A 12,617-nucleotide genomic window follows, 5' to 3' on the forward strand; every position below is an offset into this window, starting at 1 on the left:
GCGATCATGAAATCTATAACTCCCGAATGCCATTTTCCAAAAAACTTGCACTCGGTCCTATCCCGACGATCATTTCCAGTAATGGCAACTGAAGTGGCTCGCGTACTCACAGGGGGTCTATCACAGTCTCGTCTGGAAAAGCCCGAAGTGTTCTTAAATCGGCCCGAATCATCTCAGAATTTCTTCGGTGACTGCTGAAAAGGCTTTCCCGAAGATCTTTTACGGAACTCTCTAGCTCCATCTTCAGCTTTTTTTTTCTTTACTGAGTTCTTCGGCTTGTAAGCTCGCTCGACAAGTACTAAAACTCTCTGATTTCAAGAATGCCAACAAACAGTTTTATATCTTCGTTCAACCCATCTTTAAACGTTTACACATAATAGCTTCTGAAGAAACACATTCTCGGGCATACCGGCTAAGTCTCACAAATTTTCGTTCATAATCAGTAACTGACATGGAACCTTGTTTAAGTTCAAGAAATTCCTTCCGTTTCTGATCGATGAATCTCTGGCTAATATACTTTTTCCGGAGCTTGATTTGGAAGAACTCCCAAGTCACTCGCTCTCTTGGCACAATAGAAACCAATGTATTCCACCAATAGTAGGCAGAATCACGTAGCAAAAATATAGCACATTTTAGGCATTCATTGGGTGTGCAAGACAGTTCATCGAACACTCGGATAGTATTGTCCAACCAAAATTCAGCTTGCTCAGCATCATCACTGTCTGTAGCTTTAAATTCAGTAGCCCCGTGCTTTCGAATTTTGTCAACTGGGGGCTTATTCAACCTCATCTGATCAATTACTGGAGGTATCATAGGTGCAGGGGTGTATTATTCGGATGTGGGGGTTGTGGAGCAGCCGTATTAGTTTGAATGTATTGGTTGAATCAATCATTCATCACTTTATAAAAGGCTTGTCTAGCCTCATCATTTTGATTGCTCACAATAGGTTGAGAGTCCACCGGCGCTGTCCTGTGCGTGGGAGCAGGCGCTACACTCTCGATATCAACAGCTACCACTCGATCGGATCGAGATCCATTACTATACGAAAACACATTTTTAACTGTCAGAAATCCTCACACTATCATATTATCACATAATGGCATGTATGGCTAGACTCATATACACTATGTTAGTCCTAGAATTGACTAAACCGTAGCTCTGATACCAATAAAACCTAACCCTAATCCGATCGCCAGATTAAGGCTAAGAGGTATTACCGAACTAAACATTTAATTATCTCATTCATATTGTCAATACACATAAACTGAGATCGAGCTAAAATACATACTGATATTTAAGTTATACGCCATTTTTGTATAGCCGAAATATTTACAATTTCAAAACATCGTTATCATCAGCCTTACCTATACATGCCATATCGATAGTGTGATGAACTGCTGACTATCCCCGAGTCGGTGGCCAAAATCAACAATCTATAAAACAGAGAAATAAAGAACAGAGTAAGCTTTCAAAGCTTAGTAAGTTTTAAGCAATTCAAACAATTAAAACCTGTCATTTAAATCGAGCATTTAGTATCACAAAACGAATATTCTAATTACAAATCACTTGGCCGAATATACACAAGTACACCAATTAAAAAGCCTATTGGCCGAATATATATGTATATAAATATATAAATACACAAAGAAATTTCAGCACATACTTTACTTTACTTTATAGCTCATACAATTAATTTAAGTCACACACTTTTATGTAATGACAGACATCGACCGAATAGGTCATGCTCTTATTCATAGATATAATAATCATTCACACACATATATCATTCTTTGATACTAATAATTCACTTTAAAAAAATCAATTCACATACGAGTACCTAATACGTACTTGAATATCATAATGTATCATACATAATTAATAGTAGTTTACCTCGAACTTTCGAACTCATAATCTTACTCAAATCACCGACGTTAAGCTTGCTAGGTTTAAAACCCGAATCTAGTCACCAGCACAAAACCTGCGGGACTTTAAGCTCAGATATAATACCAGCACTAGGCCTGCGGGATTTAACCCAGATATAATACCAGCACGAAGCCTGCGGGATTTAACCTGGATATATTGCCAGCACGAAGCCTACGGGATTTAACCCGGATATAATTCCAGCATATAGCCTGCGGGTCTTTAAGCCCGGATACACATCAAATATCATGCATATTTATTCATATATTAACACATCTCATTCAACATATCACATTAGTAGTCACTTGCTACATTCGGATATAAACTCCATATGAACACCATCATTTACATTTCGGTTCAAAAGTCATACATAAATATCACATATCGATTTCACCATTCAAACTTAACTCATAGTGACCATTCGACTATAAGTCATATACATAAATTATTTATCACACAACTCAATTCAAGTAGAACCAAAAGGTCAAAATTCATCTAATATATACATATCAAGGCATCATCAATTATATACTAAAGGTGACTACTCAAAACTTACCTCGGATATACTTGAACGGTTGTGGAAAGGCTACTCAATTACTTTCTCTTTTCCCCTATCCAACTTCGATCCTCTTTGCTCTTGAGCTTTTTCTAGCAATCTCCTTAGCCGAAAATTTTAACAAAAATTCCTTCTTTCTCTATGCTAGCTACGGCAATGGAGGAACAAAGATGAACCAACTTTGGTTTCTCCTCCTACTAACACATTATTTTATTACTCTTATTCTTTTATTCATCTTTAATTCATCTAATATAAATAATGCTAATAGAAAATACATATAATATATATTGAACAACATCATCGCCGGCCACTATCAAAAATGGTTAATTTGACATGGAAGTCCATTTTTTTTTTGATGACATGCATTAATAGACCATTTTAAATTAACTTATGACATTTCAAGAATGTCTCACCTAAGTCCTATTTAATAAATTTCACATACAATGACAAAATCAAAGCATGAAACTTTCACACATGCATTTACACATATAATAAGCATAGAATATAACGGTTAATTATTTTTGGGTTTCGGTTTTGTGGTCTCGAAACCACTTTTCGACTAGGGTTACATTAGGGCTGTCACAAAAGGGATTAGCCAAGAAAGGTACATTTACTCTCCTCATGGTTCTATCTATTTAAAGTTAGCTTCGCATCCACTCTTATGTTAGCTTCCCGATGTAGGATCCCTCCATCATCAGAGTTTAAATTCAACACCAACTCTTGCCGCCCCCTGTTAGCAAAATAAATGCTCTTTGATTGCCATGAGTTTCGAACCCTGGACCTCCTTGCCAACTCTATGACGCCACCTTCCTTCCTCTTATGTGGTGCTACTTTGCCACTAGACCACAAGGCTTTTTGTGGCATAATTTCTCCAACAATATTCTTAAGGCCTACCTACTACACCCAGGGTTTGATTCACCTTAAACCAAAATTTTTACTAGAGTCTAGGTTTGAGCCCAGGACTTCTCGAACACTTTTCAGCACACTTAACCCCTAAAACTAGCCTTCATTAACGAAGTTTACATGCAGAGCAAAACATTATAAGTTGCCTTCAATAGCTCCCATGCTCAAGGCCCAAAACTTCTAGGCCCAAATTCAGGGTGTTACACTAATATTTTAGTTCCTCGGCAACGGTGCCAAAAACTGGATTGCGTGATTTGTAACAAGTAATAAATATTTATAATGAAGATCAAACCTAGACTAACTATTATCACGACGAAAAGGAAAGCGCACCTATCGAACAATAGTATAGTAATGGCAAGACCGAGATATCGTACCCAAGGAACCAAAAGTACTAGTAATAACTATCTTTTTATTATCTAGCCTAAGAATAAAAGGGGTTTGTTTTAATTAACTAATTATTTAAACTAAGAACGCACAGAGAAAAGAATTGGGGAATTGCTTTTGGGAAAATTGATTGACTTGAGACAATACCTAAGGAAAAATCCACCTAGACTTTACTTGTTATTCTGGCTCCGAATCGGACGATTTATTCATTCAACTTGTTCCATAGATATCCCTAAGTTATGTTATTATCCCTATTCAAGACTAATAACGTCTAATCCCTAGATGGAATAACCGAGACTTTTCTCTAATTAACACTCTAGGGTTGCGTTAACTCGATCTATGAATCCCCTTATTAGGTTTCACCCTAATCCGGTAAAAACTTGTCACCCTATTTCTAGGCACGCAATCAACTCCGCTTAATTATGGCAAATGTACTCTTAAACAGGGTCTATTCCTCCTCTGAATAATAGCGTGTCTTGAATCAGTATCCTGGGATATCAAAACAAGAATTAAGAACACATAATTAAGAACAAGTTAAATATTTATCATACGATTCAGAAAATAATAACAAGATTCGTCTTAGGTTTCATTCCCCTTAGGTATTTAGGGGATTTAGTTCATAACTAAATAAGAAAACATCTCAGAAAAATAAATAATACAAAACATAAAGAAAACCCAAAATTCCTGAAGGGGAATTGAGGAGATCTTCAGTCTTGATGATGAATTCGGCTTCTGAGATGGATCAATTGGCTTCCTTGGGGTAATTCCTTACCCCTCTTCTCCATCTCCCTTTTTCTCATCCTTTAGTGTGTATTTATAGACTTTGGAATGCCTAGAAACCCTCAAAAGTGGCCTTTTTCAAATTGGACTTAACTTGGGCTCGGCATGGACACGCCCGTGTGACGTGATTACCAGGCCGTGTTCAATCCGTTAAATTGCACACGGCCGTGTGGGTCAATGGCCAGGCCGTTTTGAATTGTGAAAGCCTTGGTCGACACTCTCGAAAGACACGGGCGTGTAAGCGCGCGTGTGGCAAGGCTTAAGCTGTGTAATCTTTTCGATTTGGTCTATTTTGTCCCTTTTTGGCTCATTTTGACTCTTGTTGCTCTCCTGAGTACAAAACATGAAATTAAAGCATTAGGAGTATCGAATTCACCAATTCTAATGAGAAATCATCTATAAAATGCATTAAACATGGGGTAAAAATATGTATTTTTAAAATATAATTTATCTCCAGACGACACATATTCTATTGTACTAATTGGTTTAGATGTACTGGAGCTATTAATTATTTCTATCATCCAATCTTTTGGAATTGATAGATCTCTTAGATGTAATAAATTTTATTGTATTTCAGTAGTAATTTTATTAGGTTCAAAGATTTCAATAATTTTTTATTAATTTCTTAGATTTATTCTTCTGTTGTATTAGTATATTCATTAAAAGAAATCCAACTATTTGCTAGATCTTCAACTAAATCATTAATTTCAGAATTTTTTATCTGAATTCTAAGACATAAACATTCTTCTATCAAAGGATCTGTAATAGATATAAAGTAATTTGGTTTAACTTTAAATCCTATTATTCCTGAATGTAAATGTGATTAAATTCCTCAAGTGCTTTTATTGAATTTTCAAATTTTTTATCTAATAATACTGCTATTATTGTTATATCATGTCCTCTTCCAAATAATGTTCTTATAGTTATCATTATAATCCTTAAATGTCTATATCTAACCTAGGGATATTTCTTTTTAATCCTCTTAATTTTGTTTGTAACACCCCAAACCCGGTCTAGACGTTATGGCCGAATCTGACAATGTCACATGGAATGGAATTTGTACTCTAATTCATCGAGTGAAAACCCTTCCAGTTTATTAGTCTTTAATTAACTCAGAAAAAGGCATGTTCATTGTTATGGTTCAAAACGTGATTTTTTAGCGGAAGCTTGTGAACTTTTTGTTTGAGAAAGCCGTTCGTTTTTAGGAAAAATTTAATTTCAAGAAAACGTCATGTTTTTGTAGTGATAAAACTGGAAAGCAAAGTATAATACCAAATTTAAACAGTCAGTCCCAAAAGTCCCAATTACAAAAATAAATACCCAAATTATTAACAAAAAATTAATTAACTTAAAAAACTGAATTAAAATAGTACGAAATAGTGGTGGTCACTGCCGAGTCCTCTGCTGCTCCGATCTATCTAATGCTGGGGATTACCTGAACAGATCAAATAGAAAAGGGTGAGTTTTCGCAAACTTAGTGTGTAATCCCCACAAAATACATACACGCAGCATAATATCAGAAATCAATCATGTATATACAGTTTGGGCCTGAGTCCATTACAGAATCAGTGTGGGCCTTAGCCCACTCATGTAATGCCCCGAAATTGGGACAAGAAGTATTGGGCTTTGAGCATGGGAGCGATTAGGAGACTGCTAATAAATATTTCAGTTAGGCAAGAAAGTGACGCAAATTTCATGTTTGCTTTATTTGCTAAGTGATTTGGGTGTGTTTGGGAGTGTTTGAGAAGCCTGGGTTCAAGTCTGGGCTTTTGCAAAAAAAAAAATTAGTTTTTCCCCTTAAGTGAACCTTGGCATTAATGTGACAACCCAAATTAGACCCTGGTCGGAATGTGGTTTCGAGACCACATTACCGAGCCAAAATTTTATTTTCGTGTTTTAATTGCATAAATTTTTGTGTGACAGTGAATATATGAGAAATTAAATGCTTAATATTAGCATTAGGATTGTGAATTAATTCAAAAAGGACCTAGTTGAGGAAGTTAGAAAAGATGATAGATGAATTATAAGGATTAATTAATAATAGGGTGAGGAAGCATGGCTTTGCATGTCAAATTGCCCATAAAATTCATGGTGGCCGGCCAAGGAGTGATGATGCTCCACTCATTCTAATTTAATATGTTTTCTTTTGGTAAACAAATGATGGGGATAATAATAGGAAAGGGAACAAAAAAAATGGGTGTCATACTTGCCATCTCCTAGCCGAAAAACCAAGAAAAAGAAGGGAAAAAAAAACTTGGAAAGAATTCGGCCATTGCTTGTGCCTAGGAGGAGTGTTTGATGTTGTGGCATGAAAATGAGGGAGTTTGAATGCTTAATAAGGAGGGAAGAAGGAGTGTTCATGTTTCTTTCTTTTGCAATTGTTCTAACTAGAGGAAGAAGAGGAAGCAAGATCCGGCCAAGGTGGTCCTTTAAGTGGATTAAGGTATGTTAATGCTCTATCATTGAAAATCTTTGTATATTTGGAGTGGCCATCAAGTATAGAAGCTAGCTCATGGCAAATGTTCTCTTTTTGTAAAGTTAAGAAGATGACATTCGGCCATGGATGGTTGTATTTCTTTGATGTCGTTTTTGATGCTTTAGGGTATTGAGGGTTGATTATAGATGAGGTGAGTTTCTTGATTTAAAATTTGATGGATGTTAAGCTAGTTAGGCAACCAAAGGTTCAATATTTTTGTTATGTGGTTATATGTGCATTTCGGCCATGGTCTTTGTTTGAATTTGAGATTTGTAATGTGATTTTCCTAAATTGTCTATGAATTTTTGGTTGTTGATTCCATGGTAATGGTATATTGAATCCATGACTTGAATCCATGAAAATTTAGTAAGGTTGCATTCGGCAACTTGCTTGGAATTAAAAATTGATGTCTAAGCTTAGGTGATTTCGATGATGATATATATATATTCATAAGTATATTTAGTTGATTCGGCTTTGGTAGTTGCATGAGGTTATTAGCCGAATATACTAACATACATATACATGTGAAATCGGATTGTAAATATTTAGCAAGGTGGTTAAACTAGTTAAATTAGTGATTTAGCTCAAGGAGTTAAAGGAGGTGAATCGAGCAAGGGCAAAGAAAAGGTTATCGAGTAGCCGAGTTGGAACCGTCTTACCCAACACGAGGTAAGTCATTAAGCATGTAGTTGGTATTATTTCAAATGGTCATAATGTTTATGTATTGATGCTGAATGGAATGAATAAATATACATATATATATATGCATGTACGTATGTGATGATGAAATTGTTGAATGAAAAGAAAAGAGGTAAGATGTACTGAGTTGTTGATCTCGGCACTAAACGTGCGGGTATAACCATTTATGACCATGAGATTGGCGCTAAGTGCGCGGGATTAAATTGTACAGCACTAAGTGTGCGATTTGACTATGTTGCACTAAGTGTGCGAAATGAATATGATGCACTAAGTGTGCGAATTGACCATGCGGCACTAAGTGTGCGAGTTTGACTATGTAGCACTAAGTGTGCGATTTGATTACGTAGCACTAAGTGTGCGAGTTGATTATATAGCACTGAGTGTGCGGACTCAATATACATTCGTGAATCATTATGGACACTACGTGTGCGACACTATTGAGTCGATCGCGGACAGCGGATCGGGTAAGTGTCTTGAGTACATGGCTAATAGGTGCTATGCTTATACTTGGTGTTGAGCTCGGTAAGTTTGAACCTATATGACAAATATACTTGAAGTCACGTACATAAAATTTATCGTAGGATGGGTGAAAGGCCGTTTAGTCGTTTGATTGTAACGAAAATAAATTGATTTATGAAAATGCTTCAATGTCCTATTGATGAGTATATGGAATGTGAATGCATGAATTGATATGAAATTGAATCGATAGGTTGGAGGAACTATGGTATGGTTCGGTATGGATGGAGTAAATTGTCTCATTCCATTTTGTTTCCTCTTGTGATAATGTTATTGATGGATGGTAGTGCATTGCTTATGACTTACTGAGTTATAAACTCACTCGGTGTTTCCTTGTCACCCATTATAGGTTGCTTGAACTCATCTATTTTTGCGGGGTCAGGCCGTCATCGCAGTCATCACACCGGATAGCAAGTTTTGGTACTTTCTTCTTAGTTGGCTTAGAAGAACATTTTGGCATGTATAAGCTATTACGTTGTGTTTGAATTTTGGCATGTAAACTTTAAGCCATGCGAAAATGGCACGAATGTTCGATTGAGTTGGATCAAGGGTAGGCATGAGATGGACCTAGTTACTTTCGTAACAGATGCTGGCAGCAGCAGTGTCATGAGATTGAAAAATCACTAAAAATAGTAGGAGTGGAATTAATTGATGAATAAATTATGTAATCGAAGCTCGATGAGTCTGCTTTCATGAGGAAGTAACGAAAAGATCATATGAGCAGTATATTAAGAGATAATCAGATTATAGTGGGACAGGGCCAGAACGGTTTCTGGATTCCCTGCTCCGACTTTGAAAATTCATTACAAATTAACCAGAGATAATTAGGGGTCGTACCATATATGTACAGATTCCTCTCTGAGTCTAGTTTTCATAGAAACAAACGGCATCAGTATTGAAGCCCCGTGTAGGGAGATATCCAAGTTGTAATGGGCAAAGGTCAGTGTAGTCGATCCCTGCAACATGGGAGACTTTGACTAATAAACTGTACTAATTGGCCCAACCAAAAATTCTAGAAAAAAATACATAGATGGGAACATGAGTCTAGTTTCTGGGAAAAATTACGAAACTGATTTTTGAGTTACGAAACTCAAGATATGATTTTTAAAACGACTAGTACACAGATTGGGCAGTGTCTGGAAAATAAATTTTGTAAGGGGTTAAAGTCAGTTAACACCTCGTGTTCGACTCCGGTGTCGGTTTCGGGTTCGGGGTGTTACAATTAACTTGTAGGCCTTATAAATATTTGTGGGTAAAATGTGTCACAAGAAGAGCGTGTGGTCTAGTGGCAAAGTGGCATGTAGCTTCTGCTGGGGGACTTGAGTTCGAGTCCTATGTTGCACAATGGAGTAATTATTTTGTTGTTTGAGCAGTGTAGGTGGTGGAGTTAGACTAAGACTCCGTGGTTGAATTGGTCATGAGAGTTTGAATAGAGTTTGAATGGGATGTTGGAGTGATTTGTGGAGAGAATCATGGGGCGTTATTAGGAGAAAATCAAGGAATTTGGGTTAGGGAGAAGAGTTGTGCTGTATGGGGGCTTTGGGCACTCACACATTCGGCTATCAAGGGTTCCTTTTTGCGTTTTTTGGTAGCCGTTTGTTGCTGGGGACCTTGGCTTCAGTTTTTCCTTGCGTTGGTATTTTTTCTCTCTAAAGCCAAAATTAACTTTTCGTTTTAAGGTGTTTTACTGTGAGGTTGCTTTGATTTTGCACTCTTTTTTACTCTGTTTAGCCGAATCTCTACATTTTCCTTCTCTTCCAATACTGGCCGAATACATCCCTCAAACACTGTCCAGATTGCTCCCCTTCTGTTCTCTATTTTCTTCTTTTTTCCCCCTCTTGTTATTTCCACTGCACCTTGGCCGATTTTTCTAAGCTGCTTTCTCTCATCGCGATTTTATTCTTTCTTTTCGGGTTTTATTCAATAGCCGATGGTCCCCCTGCCTTTCTAATTTTCTTCGATTTCTATGTTATTGGATACAAAATCAGATATAAATTAGGGCCTTAGCCCATCTCAGATATGATATGCAGATTAGAACAGAATATCAGAATCCTACCCACCAGCCTCTACACACCATCTCTATCCAACCCTACACACCATGTGGGGATTAAATCAACTCACCCATCCCTACACACCATGCTGTACCAAAATGCGGCACATAAATAGATATTTACACTAAAATGCAGCACAAAGTCAGAATATCGCAGCAAAGTTACCAGGTAACAAGCTTAAGAGCCTTCTAAACACTTCCTCCAATAAATCATCAACCCACCCCGATGCAATGCAACATATATAAAATGTCATGCTATTATGCAATTACAGTTCATACATTCTTATTTCGGAATTCATGCTCAGTACAGAAATCAAATAGGCGGATCACTCAGTTCATACATTCTTATCTAAGTAATACTTACCAACTCTATAGTAGGTCCACAGTCGACTCGGGCGACCTGTGTAACCCTATAGAACTTTTCAAAAAAATGGGCTTACATGTTCATGTGGCATGCCTGTGTGGGCCCACATGGCCCAAATTGGCCTTGGCCGTGTGGATCACACGGCTTGACCCAAAAATCCCACACGCTTGTGTGGACTACCCATGTGGTCCCACACACCCGTGTGGCCCACACGGCCCAATTCAGTCTGGCTCGTGTGTCGCACACAGTCTGCCTCGTCGACCATACGTGTAACGACCTAAATTTTACGGTTATTGAAAAAGTGTATTTTCGGGTCTCAATTTCTGAAAAATGGATTCGTAAATATTTATTAAAAATATTTACGAAGTTAAGTGGGTAGTTAATTAGAGTTTAATGAAGTGAATTAGCTTAAATTAAGGATAATTAGATAAAAGGATTAAATTAAATAAAGTGTATGGTAAAGTTAAAATACATGTGTAATAAATATTATACATACATTTGTAATACATGTATGTATTTACTTATTATTTAAGTAAATATTATTATATTAATATTATTTTATATTAATTAAATAAAGTAAATTAATTAATTAAAAGTTGACAAATGTATGGTGCATATAGTGACATCTGTAATACTAATATACATACAATTATGAAATACATGTATGTTTACTTATTAGATAAGTATATTATTAAATTATATTATTATAATATATATAAAGTAAATGAAATAAAAGAAAAAGAAATGAAAAGAAGGAAAGAAACAAAATAGCATGAAACAAATAGAGAAAGAAGGGAGGAAAGAAAGACAAGAAAGAAAAAAGAGAGAAAATTGGGGATTTGAAGCTTTAAGCTTTAATAGGTAAGTCGATTAAGTTCTTTTTTTTTAATTTTGATGTTTTAGAAGTTTTAGAACAAAATTTTGTAGAAATTAAGTTGAGATTTTGAAAGTTCGTAGGTTTTTGAGTAAATTTCATGTTAAACAAATGATAGAGTTAGTGATTAAATTGATAGAATTTTTAGTTAGAATTGATTAAAGGATTAAATAGTAAAAGAAGCTATTAGTTTTACATAGTAGGGACTAAATTGCAAGAATTTTGAAATTAGGGTTTTATGATGAAATTTAGATAGTTATGTCTAAGTTTGGTTGAAAACTGAGTAGAAACAAGGTATGAATTGAGATAGAAAAAGTAAGTGAATTTAGTTAAGATTAAAATTGAAATTAAAGTAGAAATTGAATAGAAATTGAGTAACAAATTTAAATATTAAATGTAAATTAGTATTGTCTTAATGATTATGAAAATTATCTTAATTTTTCGTAGCTAACATCGCACCCGAGGCATCTACAAAGAAAGGAAAAGAAAAGGTGGACGAAGAATAATTCGAGAAATTACGGTTTGTATTTCTATAATCCGAATTTAATTATTAGTTGTTATAATTTAATTTAAATGTTTATGGTAAGAAAATTAAGGTAAGTGTAGTATATTTGATATTGAATTGAGTATTTGTGAAATTATAATTTATATGATATTTGAGCATTGGTATTGAATTTAAATTGAGTTGGTAATTAATCTGAATTTTAATTAGTAACTATTATATTTTGGTTTATATGTTATTGTAAGAAGTTAAGGTAAGTATTAGTAATTGTTATTGAATTGAATTTATATGGATATATGTGGTTGATATGAAAATTGAATATTGGATGTATGTTATATTTGAAAAATATATTGATCGGGAATGTGATGAAATTAATTATAAATATGTGATTATTGTGAAATTTAAATATTTGTTATTGGAAGGTAAAGTGAATTGTATTGATTTGAGAATATATGTGATTAATTAAAATGTGTATTGGTTGAAAAAAATAAAATAAAAAAAATTTGAAAGTGAAATTGAAAACCCTATTAACAGTATTCGGGCTAAGTCGGATATAGTTGGAATGCCATAGGATTGGAAGTGTATAGGGATAC

This window comes from Gossypium hirsutum, chromosome A07 (genome assembly GCF_007990345.1).
Source record: "Gossypium hirsutum isolate 1008001.06 chromosome A07, Gossypium_hirsutum_v2.1, whole genome shotgun sequence".
NCBI classification, from domain to species: Eukaryota; Viridiplantae; Streptophyta; class Magnoliopsida; order Malvales; family Malvaceae; genus Gossypium; species Gossypium hirsutum.